The sequence below is a fragment of the Nannospalax galili genome, unplaced genomic scaffold (genome assembly GCF_000622305.1).
Source record: "Nannospalax galili isolate Female #2095 unplaced genomic scaffold, S.galili_v1.0 scaffold346, whole genome shotgun sequence".
NCBI classification, from domain to species: domain Eukaryota; kingdom Metazoa; phylum Chordata; class Mammalia; order Rodentia; family Spalacidae; genus Nannospalax; species Nannospalax galili.
In genome coordinates, this window is record NW_008357637.1 from 7,158,909 (window position 1) to 7,173,717 (window position 14,809).

Sequence of the window (14,809 nt, forward strand, 5' to 3'; positions counted from 1 at the left end):
AGACTTAAAATTCAATGAAACTGACCACACTAATCACCAGAAAAGAAACTTCATTTAGCTTCAAGAGATCAGCATCCTGAATAGAACATGAAATTTCATATTCTATTCATATTTCATAATCTAGAAGTACTTATTACCATTAATTAATAAAAATTCAAATTTGAAAAGTAATTCCTGCATATCATAAGTTCAAAGGGACTAAAACCTTATAACTGGGGCTGGAGATATGGCTCAGCAATTAAGAGCACTCGCTGCTCTTGCAGAGGGACCTGGGTTCAGTTCCCAGCCCCCACATGGCAGCTAACAACCATTCAAAACTCCAGTTTCAGGGAATCCAACACCCCTCTGGCCTCCGTGGGGACTGCACACATGTGGTGCACCTATATACATGCAGGAGAACACATAATCTTAAAATAAATATATAAACATTCAAACTGGTGCTACTTGATGCTGGGGATTATGCTTCTGCAGTGGTTTGTTTTCATTTCCTCCAATGCTTGTTCCTGTTGCTGAATTAAATGAAGCCAGGTGACCAGGTCTGTTTGCAGAACTTGGGTTCTGTGACCGTCATTCTGATTAGGGTGCAGTTTATAGTCTGCTGGTTTAATCTTGTTGCCTGAACAAGGCAAGCTCTATGTCTAGTTGCCATTCAAGGCTCTGGCAACTGAGAAGGCCAGGTGCCAACTCAGTCAGAATAGTTCTGATTGCCTTTCTGTTGTCTGGATAAAGTTGAAGCAATAATTTGGTCAATTCAGCTTTGAGATCTCATTGAGGAGGTATGTTAATCCTTCCACACCATGCGGGATAGTGTCACTGCTCACATGGAGTTTTCTGGCCGCGCCCTCATAGATCTCAGGGTTCAAATCCTTGTCTCGGGAACTCCATGGCAAGGCAACCATTGCACTTTCCATTTGTGGCAGGAAGGCCACATGCTCCCTGTACAGCAGAATCTTTGCTGGGCAGCCAAGTTCAGTCCCAGAACTCTTTAAATAGCCGATAATGCTTACTGGAGTCTCACGTCCTATTACCCACCCCACCTGCTCATTTCCTCTGAGCCTATGATGATGGAGCACTTGGGAGAAGAGAGAAAGGGAAGGAACTAGTTTCCCTGAGCTCACATGCAACTTTTACAGGAGGAAAAATATTAGACTTTCCTTCAGAGTCCTTATCTGAATTCCTCAAAGAAAGAACAATAGGCCTTATCTTGGGTAGGCTTAGATTAAAATACATTTTCTGGACTGGGCATGGCATGCCTTTAATCCCAGCACTTGCCCTCAGGAGGCAGAGGCAGGTAGATGTCTATGAGTTCAAGGCCAGCCTGGTCTGCATAGTGAGTTCCAGGCCAGCCATAGCTACACAGTGAGACCTTGTCTCAAGAAAAAATAATAATAAAAACATTATTTCTGTGCACATGTCCCTGGGTTTCTGTGGAGAACTGGTTCCAGGATGCCCAATAGATGTTCCAGTCCCTTTTCTAAAATTGAATATTTTTACGTGTAACTTCTGCACATTCTCCCAAATAGTTTAACTCAGCTTTAGTTCGTGATTATTATTTTCTTTTTGCTTAATTTTATTATTCATTTATTATTTTTATTTTATGTGTATGAGTGTACTGCCTGCATGTACGTAAATGTACCCATGTTGTGCAACGCCTGAGGATATCAGAAGAGGGTATTGAATCCCCTGGAGGCTATAGACAATTGCAGCCATTCCCTGGCCACCATGTGGGTGCTGGGAATCGAACCTGGGTCCTCTGTAGTCAGTGTTCTTAACCACTGAGCCACCTCCTCAACCTCTGTTTTGTTTTTGAAATAGGGTCTCCCAGTAGCCCCAGCTAGCCTGGAACTCACTATGTAGACCAGACTGACTTTGCTCTCACAAAGATCAGTCTGCCTCTGCCTCCCAAGTTCAAGTGCTAGAACTATAGGCATGTGTCTCCATATCTGGCAAATCACCTTTTATTTATTTGCAAGATGTAATGCTTTATAATAGTTGTTGTATTAAATGACAAAAAAGTCTGCACATGTTTAGTATTCAGTACTTTGAAATATTTCAGCATTTTCCAGTTATAATTGCTTGTATAAATCAATGCAGAACTGGAAGGTACCAAGGGCTGACTCTCTGTCAGCCAAACTTGTACAAATGGCTCCTTCAAGGTTGAGTCTGACGTCCTTTCAGGAATCAGTTCTCTCCTTCCTACCACATGGATTCCAGGGTGTTGAACTCAGGTAATCAGGCTTGACTGCAAGCACCTTCACCCGCGAGCCATCTCGTTGGTCCAGTGAAACACCATCTTTTAATGTCCACATAAGTGTCCACGAAAGAGTGGTCTATAACATGAACTAATATCCATTTGGATATTGAAAACAGATATTAGTTCATGTTGAAATTTCCTTTTATGAACCCTTTCTCATGAAACCTGACTTTTTAAAAAATTCATTTCTATTTATGTGTATGTCTTGATGTCACATGTGTGCAGGTACCAGCAGAGGCCAGAAGAGGGCATCAGAGCCCCTGCAATTGGAGTTACAGGTGGTTGTGAGTCACCAGATAGGGGTGCTGAGAACCAAATTCAAGTCTTCTATAAGAGCAACATGCACTCTTAACAGCTAAGCCATCTCTCCAGGCCACCCTCCCTCTCACCAGCACCCCCCACCCTGTGACTTTTTATAGAAGAGAATTTTTAGAGACTGAAAATGAATTCTGAGGAAAGTGTCAAAAATTCTGCACAGCAAACAATGCAGAAGCTTGTGATGTCCACAGTGTAATGAGACATCAGGTTTCCTCCTTTGCTATCAGTTGTTATTTTGCTGGCTCTTTTCAGGAGACATAACAGGGAACTACATCATTAATCATAGTTCAGAATGCCCTGGACTTCTTGCAGTTATCTTTTGTTACTTACTGGCTTTGACCTATGTATGGACTGCATTTGGTGCAAGTCCCTCTCTAAAGCCTAGTGCAGGCCTGAGTCGCATGCAGTTTAATTCATATTCCACTCAACATGCCCGTTTTATTTCCAGTGGAAATTGCTCATTTAATTGCACTGTAAGTTTTATGGGGTATGCCCCAGGCTGTGTTCTTTATGCTAGGCATTTCAGTATTTATGAGCAGAGCTATACCCCAAACTTCAAACATAAAGTAAAACCAGCAAAATATGCTCTCCTCTGGTTCCATAAATACTTTTCACCGGTTTCATTATTTTTTCCAATGAAATTAAATGAGTGTGTTAAATCTGTAGCATAGGCGATTGACTGACACCTCCAGAACTGCTTCTGTCCTTCAGATTCAGAGCTGATACAGCTCCTCTTCAAGCTCAAGGAGTCTGTGGAACAGCAAACAGGATCCATTCCATGCATGGTAAGCTCATCAGTAACAATAAAGACCCCTCAGCCCATGGTTTATAGAATTTTTAACCAGGAGACTAATCTGGAAAAGGTGTTGCTGTTGGTGTTTTGTGATTCGGACCTGCTTCTAGGCTACATAGACAGTCTGGATTACAGAGCTTTGGCATATGTTGTGGCTGGTTTAAAGAAGTGACTATGCCAGCCTTCTCCTGCAGATGTTTCCTGCACTTGAGGGGGCAGGAGGCAGACCAACAAATGATTTTGCTTATAGAAAATCAAAATGCATTCTTGGGTTACTCAAATTCAGGAGGCCTCCCCCTTGTTTTGCTTAACCTATGGCTGCTTTTATACATTACCACAATCCCTCTATATAAAATGCATGAAACCATGTTTCCAGAGAATTCCAAAGTTTTTGACAAACGGTTCTTCATAAAGGCCAGGAATGGCTTTTTAGGCAATTTCAGTGAAACACAACCAAAGTCTCGTCATTAAAGTTTCATGAAAAAGTGAATAGGGTGGGAATAAAGACAACAGTTACAAACAAGCTATGTGTGTTTGATGTGTCAGGTCCAGTGCAGATATTTACCAAACAGGGAGATAAGGATGCATTTAGAGCCGCTGAGAGAAATGACAGAGCTCAAGGATAAAGTTTGAATGAGAGAACAAAGCAGAGCAGAACAAAACTAAAGTTGTGTTTTGAAAAGAATAGGAAAACAGTTTCAAGATTTAGGAGTTAGAGCTGATCACCTAAGGATAGAACAGGAACTCTTAGACATTTGCCTTGGATGTGCTGGAGTTCAGTGATTCAGTGGGTAGGGGTTGAGACTCTTCTGAAATCTGCACTCTTTCTTTCTCTAAAAAATACCTTGGGGCCCCTGACTCCTAGAAACCCTACCAAGTGTGGGTTCTTTAAAGGACTTGCTTTAAATCTACTTACCCAACATCATAGTCACCATTTTTACATTAATGCTTTAGTGGAGCTACAAGTGTCTGAGAACCCCAAACAGCAGTGGCTTCAACATGTTAGAAATTGTACTAGTAGGGGCCGGAGAGGTGGCTCAGCAGTTAAGAACACTGGCTATTCTTTCAGAAGACTCAACTTTGGATCTCAGCACCCACATGGTGTCTAACCATTTGTAACTCCAGTTCCGGGGGAATTGATGCCCTCTTCTGTCCTCCAAAAGTATTACATAATACAGGTGCACTTATATACATGCAGGCATAACACTCATACATATAAAATAAAAATAAATTTGAGGGGGCTGGAGAGATGGCTCAGTGGTTAAGAGCACTGACTGCTCTTGCAGAGGACTCGGGTTTGATTCCCAGCACCTACATGGCGGCTATGAACCGTTCTTAACTCCAGTTCCAGTGGAACCTGAAGCCCTCTTCTGACCTCCGCGGCATTGCACAACACAAGTGCACTCACATACATGCAGGCAATACACAAATACACATAAAATAAAAATAATAAAAAAAATTTTTTTGGTCTTTTTGAGACGGGGTCTCCCTGTAGCCCCAGCTGTCTTGGAACTCACTATGTAGACCAGGCTGGCCTTGAACTCACAGAGATCCACCTGCCTCTGCCTCCCAAGTGCTGGGATTACAGGCAGGCACTACCATGCCCGGCCTAATATTTTTTAAAACTTAAAAAAAAAAAAAAAGCAATTGTGCTAGTGGTTGGAACTGTCTAAATATTGTGTTGCCCTCCTGTTAGGGTATACAACCTAATTGAGCTTATTTTCCTGCTCAGAAGTTTGTCTGGTCACAAGTCTTGCCTCTGTCAAATGAGGGACATCCTGTTTGGGAAAGCGCTCTCATTACCTTCCCTGATGAGCCTGACTCAGTGGTGGTGGAAACATTACTTAAAGTGGACTACTGTCCACCTGATCTCTGAGTACCATGATTGAGCAGAGTCCCTGACTGACCAATATTGGACATATGGTGTCACCAAGAAACAAATTTTGGCTATGCTAAGATTAAATTTCTTCCTCACATGAAAGTCTGAGTGAGAGGACCAAGCAGGACATGAGGATCCATGGTGCTTGTGAGCCAAGTACCTCTTGTGTTGCTACCCTGCTGTGCATGCTCACGTGCTGTTGGCTGGTGATCACAGCACTCATATTCAAGCAGCAGGAAGCAGAAGAGGATGAAGAGAGAAAGGGCATGGTGATCCACAGGAAGGCTCCTGAAGCCTGAATCCTTCTACTAGGAGGCCTTCACCAGGTCTTGGTCTCATGGCTACACCTGGAGCTGTAAGGGAGGAAGAATGAGTGAAAGCTAGGAGAGGCACAGCCAAAGCTGTGGGCTGCTTCTCCATCCTGGGGTAGAAAAGACCACCACTTTGCTCTTGATGCTCAAGAGCTCCTTCTACAGGTTGGGTGTGGTAGTGAGCAACTGTAAACAGTACTTTGGGAAGCTGAGACCAAGGGTTCTCAAGTTCAAGACTAGCCAGAGCCACATAAAGATCCTTGTCTGTTTTCAAAGCAAAACAAAAGGAAAAGTTATCTCCTTGTACAAATGTGTGGGACACGGGACTACACTTCCCACTCCTCATGTTTAATAAAAACAGAAATAGAGTACTACCTCAACCGTGGGGACGGTGAGAAATCGGGGCCAGCTTAACTTACTTCGTTGTTGGGGAAAGACTTCTTCCAACATATCTATTGATGCCTTATGAACTAGCTTGTTTTCCCCACTGCGCCATACATCAATCCTGAAATGACAATTTGAAAATGAGAGTTTAAAGCCAGGTATGGTAGCTTACACTGTAACTTCTCCAGCCAAGAAGCTGAGGCAGGAGTGCTGGGTACAAGACCAGCTTGGGCTATATAGTTACATAATGAGTATCAGGCCAGTGAGGACTGAGCCAAACCCTGTTAATAATAATAACAATAATAATGGCAATAATACAAAAATCTCAGAAAGAAAAATAGCAATTGATGCGCAAGGTAACCTGTGGACACAGAGGAAGAGATCTGAAGTCCACACCCTGGAAGACAGAGTTTCAGGTTATTTAGGGGATAACAAAGCAGGCTCTGAGACCATAAGGAAGGTGACTGGATGTAGACAAAAGTGAAGAAATTGGAGTAATTGGTAATCTTCACATGAGAAATCCAACTTCAAGGCTCTTTAGAGAAAGGCAGCATCAGCTCCAAAGGTAGAATTTCATCCCTGTCATCAAGAGTCACCCATTGAACATTTGCATAGGCCCAAAGGAAGGGTCAGTAGTTTCAACATGACGAACCTACCTCCAAGTTCCTGACAAACACTTGAGGCAACCCTCAGCTCTGACCATAGGCCACAATTATTAGCAAAGCCAGTTCAGTGACCTCTGAAAGTGGTGATAAAAATCAAAGCTAAAGGATTTATTCAGGTTTTTCTTTGGTTTTATTAGCAATTGTGAGACAACAACTCTCAGTATAACCTTCAGTCAGCTTTGAAAGAAGACTTTGTGTATACCATGTATTTACTCGTCTGGCTACTGCTAAAAAAAAAAAAAAAAAAAAAAACCCCTAAGCACGGGGGTACACAGCTTTGAGCCCAGCATTCAGGAGGCAGAGGCAGAGGCAGGCAGATCTTGGCAAGCTGGTTGACACAGAGAATGGCAGCCAGAACACACCACCCAACAACCCACACAAAAAAAAAAAAAAAAAAAAGAAAATTTTTCCCGTTGTGGCACCTGCAAAAAAAAAAAAAAAAAAAAAAAACCCTCAAAAAATCAAATTTCTATTATCTGCTATATCTCATTAATGATCCCAGAAACACAAGATATAAGATGCAAGAGCAGACAGGTTGGTATAATGTAGAGATTGCATTCACGTGTCTTTGGATGCACGCTTGTTCTTATGACGATCAGAACCACAGGAAGATAGATCCGCGTGACTCAATCCTAACACAGCGAGCTATTTCCCCTTGGGTCTGAGCAGCAGCTGGAAGCAAGAATAACACCTGGCCACCTGTAGAGGGCAAACCAACACTGATTACTAGGACAGTCACTGAAGACCCCTGAAACTGCTCACTGAACTCTCCCTTCAAAAACAGCACTGTTCTTTTCACAGTGTTCCCTGGGCTGGCAAGATGGCTCAGAAGATAGGAGTGTTTGCTGGGCAAGCCTGATGACCTGAATTCCATCCCCAGGACACACATAATGGAAGGAGAAAACTGACTCCACAAAGTTGTCCTCCCACATCTGAACACCCTGACATACACACCCCCCCAAGACTTTTCTCCCCAATACACACACACACACACACACACACACACACACACACACACACAATTAGTTAAGTGGGCTGGAGAGATGGTTCAGCAGTTAAGAGCACTAGTTGCTCTAACAGAGGACCTGGGTTCAATTCCCAGCACCCATATGGTGGCTAACAATTGCCCTGTAACCCCAGTTAAAAGTGATTCAATGCCCTCTTCTGACCTCCATGGGCATTGCACAACACAGGTGCACCTACATACACGTAGGCAAAGCACTCACACACATAAAATAAAAATAAAAAATAAAATACATTTTTTGGGTCTTTTTTTGAAACAGAGTTTCTCGGTAGCCCCAGCTGTCCTGGAACTCACTATGTAGACCAGGCTGGCCTTGAACTCAGAAATCCACCTGCCTCTGCCTCCCGAGTGTTGGGACTATAGGCATGGGCCACCATGCCCAGCTGATATAAAATACATTTTTTAAAAACTTCAAATGCTCTTAAGCATTTTGATGAGCACTACCCCCAACTCCAGAGCGGGACACAGCCATCATCCACACAGTACTCATGGTCCCAGATATGGAGAAAAAAGGTAAAAAATTTTTAAGCAAAATTAACCATCAAAATAAGCATCCCAAAGAGGACCTGGGGCAAGCAGCAGCACGGGTGGCTGTGCCCTTTCATTCTCTTTCCTTTGACCTCTACTTCTTTTTTCTGCTTCTCCTTTTTATGTAAATGTTGGGAAACTCTTTGTCTGCTGCTGGGATTGCAGCCAGTTTAGGCAAGTTTGGGAAACTGGTGGGACAGGCTTTACAGAAGCCCACAGGGCCCCAGGCAAGGATTCAAAGTGCTACTTAAATTCAAACATATCTTAACAAGTCCGGCGAGTGAGTTGGGGGTGGGAAATGAGTGTGTTTGAGAAGAGGAAAAGGCTCCCAACAGAAAAAAAGAAAAAAAATTATCAGGGAAGAGGGAGAGACTTCATCGCGTGAGACAGGAACTGACTCATTTCCTCCTTTCAAAATAATTCATAAGATTATCCTTCTACTATGAGGAAATTGGGACAGGAGGTCAGAATCTGTGTACCTAATGCCATCATTGTGGTTGGAGTCACAGAGAGGATTTCGCAGCAGGTCAATAGAACAAGCCTGCACTAGGCCTTTGTACACACAAGACAAAAGTGTCCTCCATCGGCTTCAAGGGGCATGCAACACAGTTCAGAACCTCAGGGCTCTTACTGATCTCACAGGTTACAAACCTCCTTGCCTTCTCTATATTCCAAAAGAAATGAGGAAACAGTAATCAATGAAGGAAAAAGGATTTGAGAGAAGTTCTTAGATTCTCTCTACCAGGCCTATGGCAGCCTTAAAGTTCCTAACACACCATGAGACAAAGACCAGAAGATATGTAGATTTAGCTATGAGCAGTTTGAAAGTTTAGCAGTCCTTTTCTGGAGAGAAGGTGGCTGGGCCTCCAGTGGCCTTCAATGTCTGTGTTCTCTGCCATAGAGATAGTTTTTTTAGTCCAAGATCAGGCCCAAAGAAAATGGGGTAAACATTTCCATCTTAAAGATCCTCAAGGGTTTTATGGAATAGTGGATATAAAATTCCCACCTGTTTCAGGCCTAGCTGAGTTCTTTCCCTAGATTCCTTTGATGGGTGTAGAACAGAGCTTGCTGTACTTTTTCTTTAGAGGTCAGCTTCAAGCTATAACTCCTACACGCCAGTTAAACATTAACTTTTTGAGTGATAAAAGGTGATGGTCTGATAGCAACACAAGTGTCTGTCATTACAGTTCATAATATCTCCTCTGTCCCGTGGGCTCCGGCTTGGAATCACTGTTACACAGCTATTCCTGGAGTTCCTGCGTAGGAGTCATGCTGCTAAACCAAGAGTCCCAAAAGAAATCAAGTACTATGTTGATCCAGTCATCTCTCCTCCCCACAGTTTCTAGGGAAAGATATTGAGGAGCATTGAGAATTGGGAACCCTGAGAACCTGCTATGGACTGAATTGTGCCCCCCAAAATTCACATATTGAAGCTTTACCTCCAAATGTGGTAATATATGGAGGTACCTTTGAGAGATAGGAAAGAAAATTTATATAAGACCAGTCAGTGTTCTAGACTCAGATCCTACACTAGATCCCAAACAAACCGAAACAGTTAATAATGCTAAGTACACATCACACGTTGAAGCTTTATATGACTAAGTGAAATTCCAAACAGACTAGTTTTTCCCAAAAACAAGATTCAGAGCCACTAATGGACAAGACCCAGTCCAAGCTAAGCCCGGGGCTGGGGAGGTGGCTCAGCAGTTAAGAGGACCTGCTGATCTTCCAGAGGATCAGAGTTCAGATCCCAGCACCCACATTGAGTGGGTTCATGACGCCTTCTTCTGGCCTCTGTAGACACCTACATGTACATGTACCTACATACAAGTAGACACACACATACACATAATAAAAATTTTAAAACATCTTTAAAAACAAACAAAAAAAAACAGAGCCTTTGGCATAAGGAAGTTACCTCTGCTTTATAACCCTGCCAAGGAAAGTAACCTAAGGTAATCTCATGACCACTAACTGCCTTTTTAAAAATTTCTATTTCCTGTTCCCATGTTACAAAAACTAGCTTCTGCCCATGCCCAGTAGATGCCTATTCTTTGCTTTTCCTTGTTACTTTTTTTGGTTCTGGGAATCAAATCCAGAGCCTTACATATGTGTGCTTCCAGCCCCAGCCCATAGACTCCCTTCTCTAAATCTTTAGTGAATTGTTAATGAAGTCCAATTAGTGGCCCAGTAAGAAAGTTCACAGCTTGAGTTTAATCCATGGGACCCACATGGTAGAAGGAGAGAACCTATTTCCAGAAGTTGGCCTCTGACTTACACACACACACACACACACACACACACACACACACACACACAGCCTGCAGGACAGAGGAGATATTATAAATTATTTTCTGTCTTTTTTGAGACAGGGTCTCCCTGTAGTCCCAAACTGACCTGGAACTCCAAGTGCTGGGATTAAAGGCGTGCGCCACCACACCTGGCAATTTGTATATTTTTTAAACTAGGGATTTAGATTTATATATAAATTTTAAAGCTTTTTTAAAGTCCAATTAGAACTTTAAATGTTTGAAAATTTGTCTTTTGACAGAGATAATTATGTTTAGATATAGTCATTGGAATGGAGGCCCCAAGAAAGGACTAGAGCTATTTTAAAAACATCACATTACAGGGGCTAGAGAGATGGCTCAGTAGTTAAGAGCCCTGGCTACTCTTGTAGAGAACCCAGGTTCAATTCCCAACATCCACATGGTGGCAGACAACCATCCATGACTCCAGTTCCAGGGGATCAGACACCCTTTTCTGACCTCTGTGGGCATTGCAAGACAGGGGTGCATTTACAGTCATGCAATATACTCATACACACATTAAAAATTAATAATAAATATTTTTAAAAATAACGTCACATTCCAAAAAAGAATCACATTACTTGATGCTTCTCTTCTTTTTAAAGATTAATTTTATTTTTAATTATATGCATGTATGTGGATATGTACACATGAGTACAATGCCCACAGAGACTAGAGGTGTCAGATCCCCTAAAACTGGAGTTACAAGTAGTTGTGACCCACCACATGGGTGCTGGGAACCGAACCCGGGTCTTCTGCAAGAGCAGTGAGCAGCTCTTAACCCCTGTGCCATCTCTCCAGTCCACTTCCTCTTTCTTTACCTCAGGAGAACTCAGTGAAAGGTGAATGGCTATCTACAAGACTGGAAAAGAACCTTCACCAGAGATCCAAATCATCTGGTGCCTTGATCATGGGTAACTCACCTTCTAGAACCATGAGAATAAATGTTCACCATTTAAGCCACTCAGTCTATGGTATTTTGTCATGGCAACACAAAAAGTCAAAACCATACAGCTAATGGCCCAATGCAGTGATCTCTGGCCAAATCCCACTTTATGATGTAATTCTAAATGGCTGTCTCCCTCCCTTGGGCAAGCTTTGTTTTGGCCAACTAACCTCATGGGACAAAAGACAGAAGTAGAAAATAACCAAATAGTGGCCTGAAATCTAACCTAGCAAAACCTGAGGAGGAGTAGAGACCCAAGAAAGTTGACCTAATGCTTACATCACTGAGGCTTTATGACATGCACTTCTTGAAGCAAATCGTAGGCAGCTGCTTCAGGAAGGTGGTAAGAAAAAGGGGTCGGGAACCAAGACTAATGAAGAAAAAAAAAAAATCAATATAGTATTCCAATACCATGACTGAAAAGGAACCAAAATGTTAAGAAGTTTAGATATTAAACATACTGTTCTCCAGCCCATAAAACCAGGGAGTGGTTTTTCCTGGAATACATTCATTTCTGTAATTACTTAACTGAGGAATCCAATAAGGCTAACTTTACAAACCTCCGTGCTGACAAGCAGGAGACTTTCCTTCTTTTGATATCTCTTAAAACATTTTAAAGTACTTTAAATTGTCATCTGTTATAGATTTACTAGAAAGCTAATGGTATGCTATGTAACCATTATTGTTTTAATAAGCAGTAAAATTAATAAAGCCTCTTAAGACAAAGAGTGATGATATAAAGTGATTTATTGTTCTTCACATTCTATTTACTTTGTGTTTTACTTGGAAAGAAAAAATATCCATCCAAAAAGCCTGGGCTTCAGACTTCTTCACAGCTATAAAACCCTCTGAAAACTATTTTACACAAACATGCCCTTTCCCAATAAGGAAAGCAGATATGCTCCAGGGGGGTGTGCTGGTCAATGTTCAACAAGGATCTCTGCTGAGGAACTAACCTGAAAGCTTACTGGTTTCCTTGGGTAAATGTTCCCACCACTGCCTTCACAGAGCTGGGAAGAGATAGCACAGTCTTGTCTGGTGAGTAGCAGGTCCCCCTGGACTCTCTCCCTTCTACCTCATGTCCAAAGGTCACAGTTTGAAAATGCAAAGAAAATAACTTTGTATCAGAACACTTTTTGATAGTCATCTCTAACATTGGTAAATTGCTGCTTATGGATGCTTAGAAATCCTATTTTCCAAATCTTTGGATTCGGTGAGAGAGCCTATCAAATACACTAGCAATTCAGTAACCCACAGTAGACAGCTTTTCTTACTCATTTAAATATCTTTTTAAAATATATTTTTTATTTATTTTTATTTTTGTGTGTGTATGCGTGTATTGTCTGCATGTATGTAAGTGAACCCATGTCATGCATTGCCCACAGAGGTCAGAAGAGGACATCAGATTCCCCTGGAACTGGAGTTACAGACGATTGTTAGCCACCATGTGGGTGCTGAGACTCGAACCCAGGTCCTCTGCAAGAGCAGCCAGTGCTGTTGTCATCTCTCCAGCCCCATTGTATAGAATTCTAAAGAGAGCACACAAATTCTTAAAATTTTGTTCTTGGGGCTGGAAAGAGAGCTCAGTGGCTAAAAGCACTGGCTATTCTTTCAGAAGACTCAGGTTTGGTTCCCAGTACCCACATGGCAGCTAATAGCCATCCATAACTCCAGTTCCAGGAAATCCAATGCTCTCTCTGGCTTCCATGGGCACTGCACATACATGGTGTATTTACATACATACAGGCAAAACACTCATACTAAAAATTTGTAAAAATTTTTCTTAAGGATAAGGGTATAGCTCAGTGGTAGAGTGTTTGCTAAGCATGCATGAGGCCCTGGATTTTAACTTGGGCACAGATAAAAAATACTCAGAAGTTATAAAAGAACACACAGACATTATGTTATTCCCTTCTTTCCTCTCTCTCAAACCCTCTCTCATCTGCCTCCCTTTCCTTCACTCCCTACCTCACTCCAAAAGCTTTAGCCCATTTAGAGCTGTTCAGCCTGGCTGAGTGAGGAATTCGTACAAAAGAATACGGAGTTGGAAGATTTTCTAATCCCCAGCCTTATAGTGAAGGAAGTAGGTCCTTTGGCTTGTGGAAGTTTAGGAGGAAGCCAGAACCAAAAGGTTTCTCAATTTAGTCTTTTTCCTTTCCTTTCCTTTCCTTTCCTTTCCTTTCCTTTCCTTTCCTTTCCTTTCCTTTTCTTCTTTCCCTTCCCTTCTTCCCTTCCCTTCCCTTCCCTTCCCTTCCCTTCCCTTCCCTTCTGTTCATGTATTATTTTTATTTTATGTTTATGAGTACATTGCCTGCATGTATGTAAGTGCACCTGGGTCATGCAGTGCCTGTGGAGGTCAGAAGAGGGCATCAGATCCCCTGGAACTGGAGTTATGAATCGTTGTTTGCCACTATGTGAGTGCTGGGAATCGAAACCAGGTCCTCCATAAGAGCAGCCAGTGCTCTTAACTGCTGAACCATCTCTGTAGCCCCCACTTCCCTTTTTTCCCTGTTCATTATCAGAGAATCAGTCCTTGTTTTGTTTGTTATTGTTTGGTTTTTTGTTTTTTTTTTTTTAAACAAGATCTCATGTCCCTGTCTGGTCTCCAGTTAGCAGAGGATGACCTTGAACTTCTGGTCCTCCTGCCTCCACCAACCTAGTACTGGGATTACATACAGGTTTATGCCCCACACCCAGGTTATGCAGAGCTGGAGATGAAACCCAGGGCTTTGCTCATGCTAGGCAAGCACTCTCCTGACTGAGCTACAACCCCAGCCCCAGAGAATTTCTTTCTGAGAAAGCCCAGGGAGAATTGAGGGTCTGCTATAGCCATGTGACAGACCAGGTCTGGGTAAAGTATGCTGCCTTCTGGGAGCAAACAGGTCTCCTGGGTAATGATCTTCACAAAGATAAAAAGCTAGAGAGCTTTTCCACTTTCTGTGACCATGTTTACTCCTCTTACCTCACCAGGTAGTTCTTATTAACAAAGAACCATTTCATTTTTTTTCTTTCGTTTGTGGTGTTCTCCAGCCACCTTCAATTGTATTTATGTATATATCATGTTAGATAGATAGATAGATAGATAGATAGATAGATAGATAGATAGATAGATAGATATTAGATTATGCTATCAGGGGACAGAAAATGAACATTTCTGTTCAAATGCTAGGAATCCACAGTGAAGGAGTTGCAGGTCTTTTCACAGGCACAAGTTAACCAAACAAAAGAAAAGGGCGGAGCCTGGAAATTGAGCTGAGTAGATCAGGACCTTCCCAGTCTGACTGAGAGCTGAGCCAGCTACTCCACTGTGTTTGTGCCCTGTGTGCCTGGCACTTTGCTGTGGTATAATGTGCCATCCTAGAGCCCCCTCCTCCCCTCCCATCCCCCCACCTCCATTT

General features: G+C 42.3%; 1 pseudogene; it reads right to left on the reverse strand.

Moving 5' to 3' along the window:
* Window positions 1-440: 440 nt before the first annotated feature.
* Window positions 441-5,384, reverse strand: LOC115067974 (annotated as a pseudogene).
* Window positions 5,385-14,809: the final 9,425 nt, after the last annotated feature.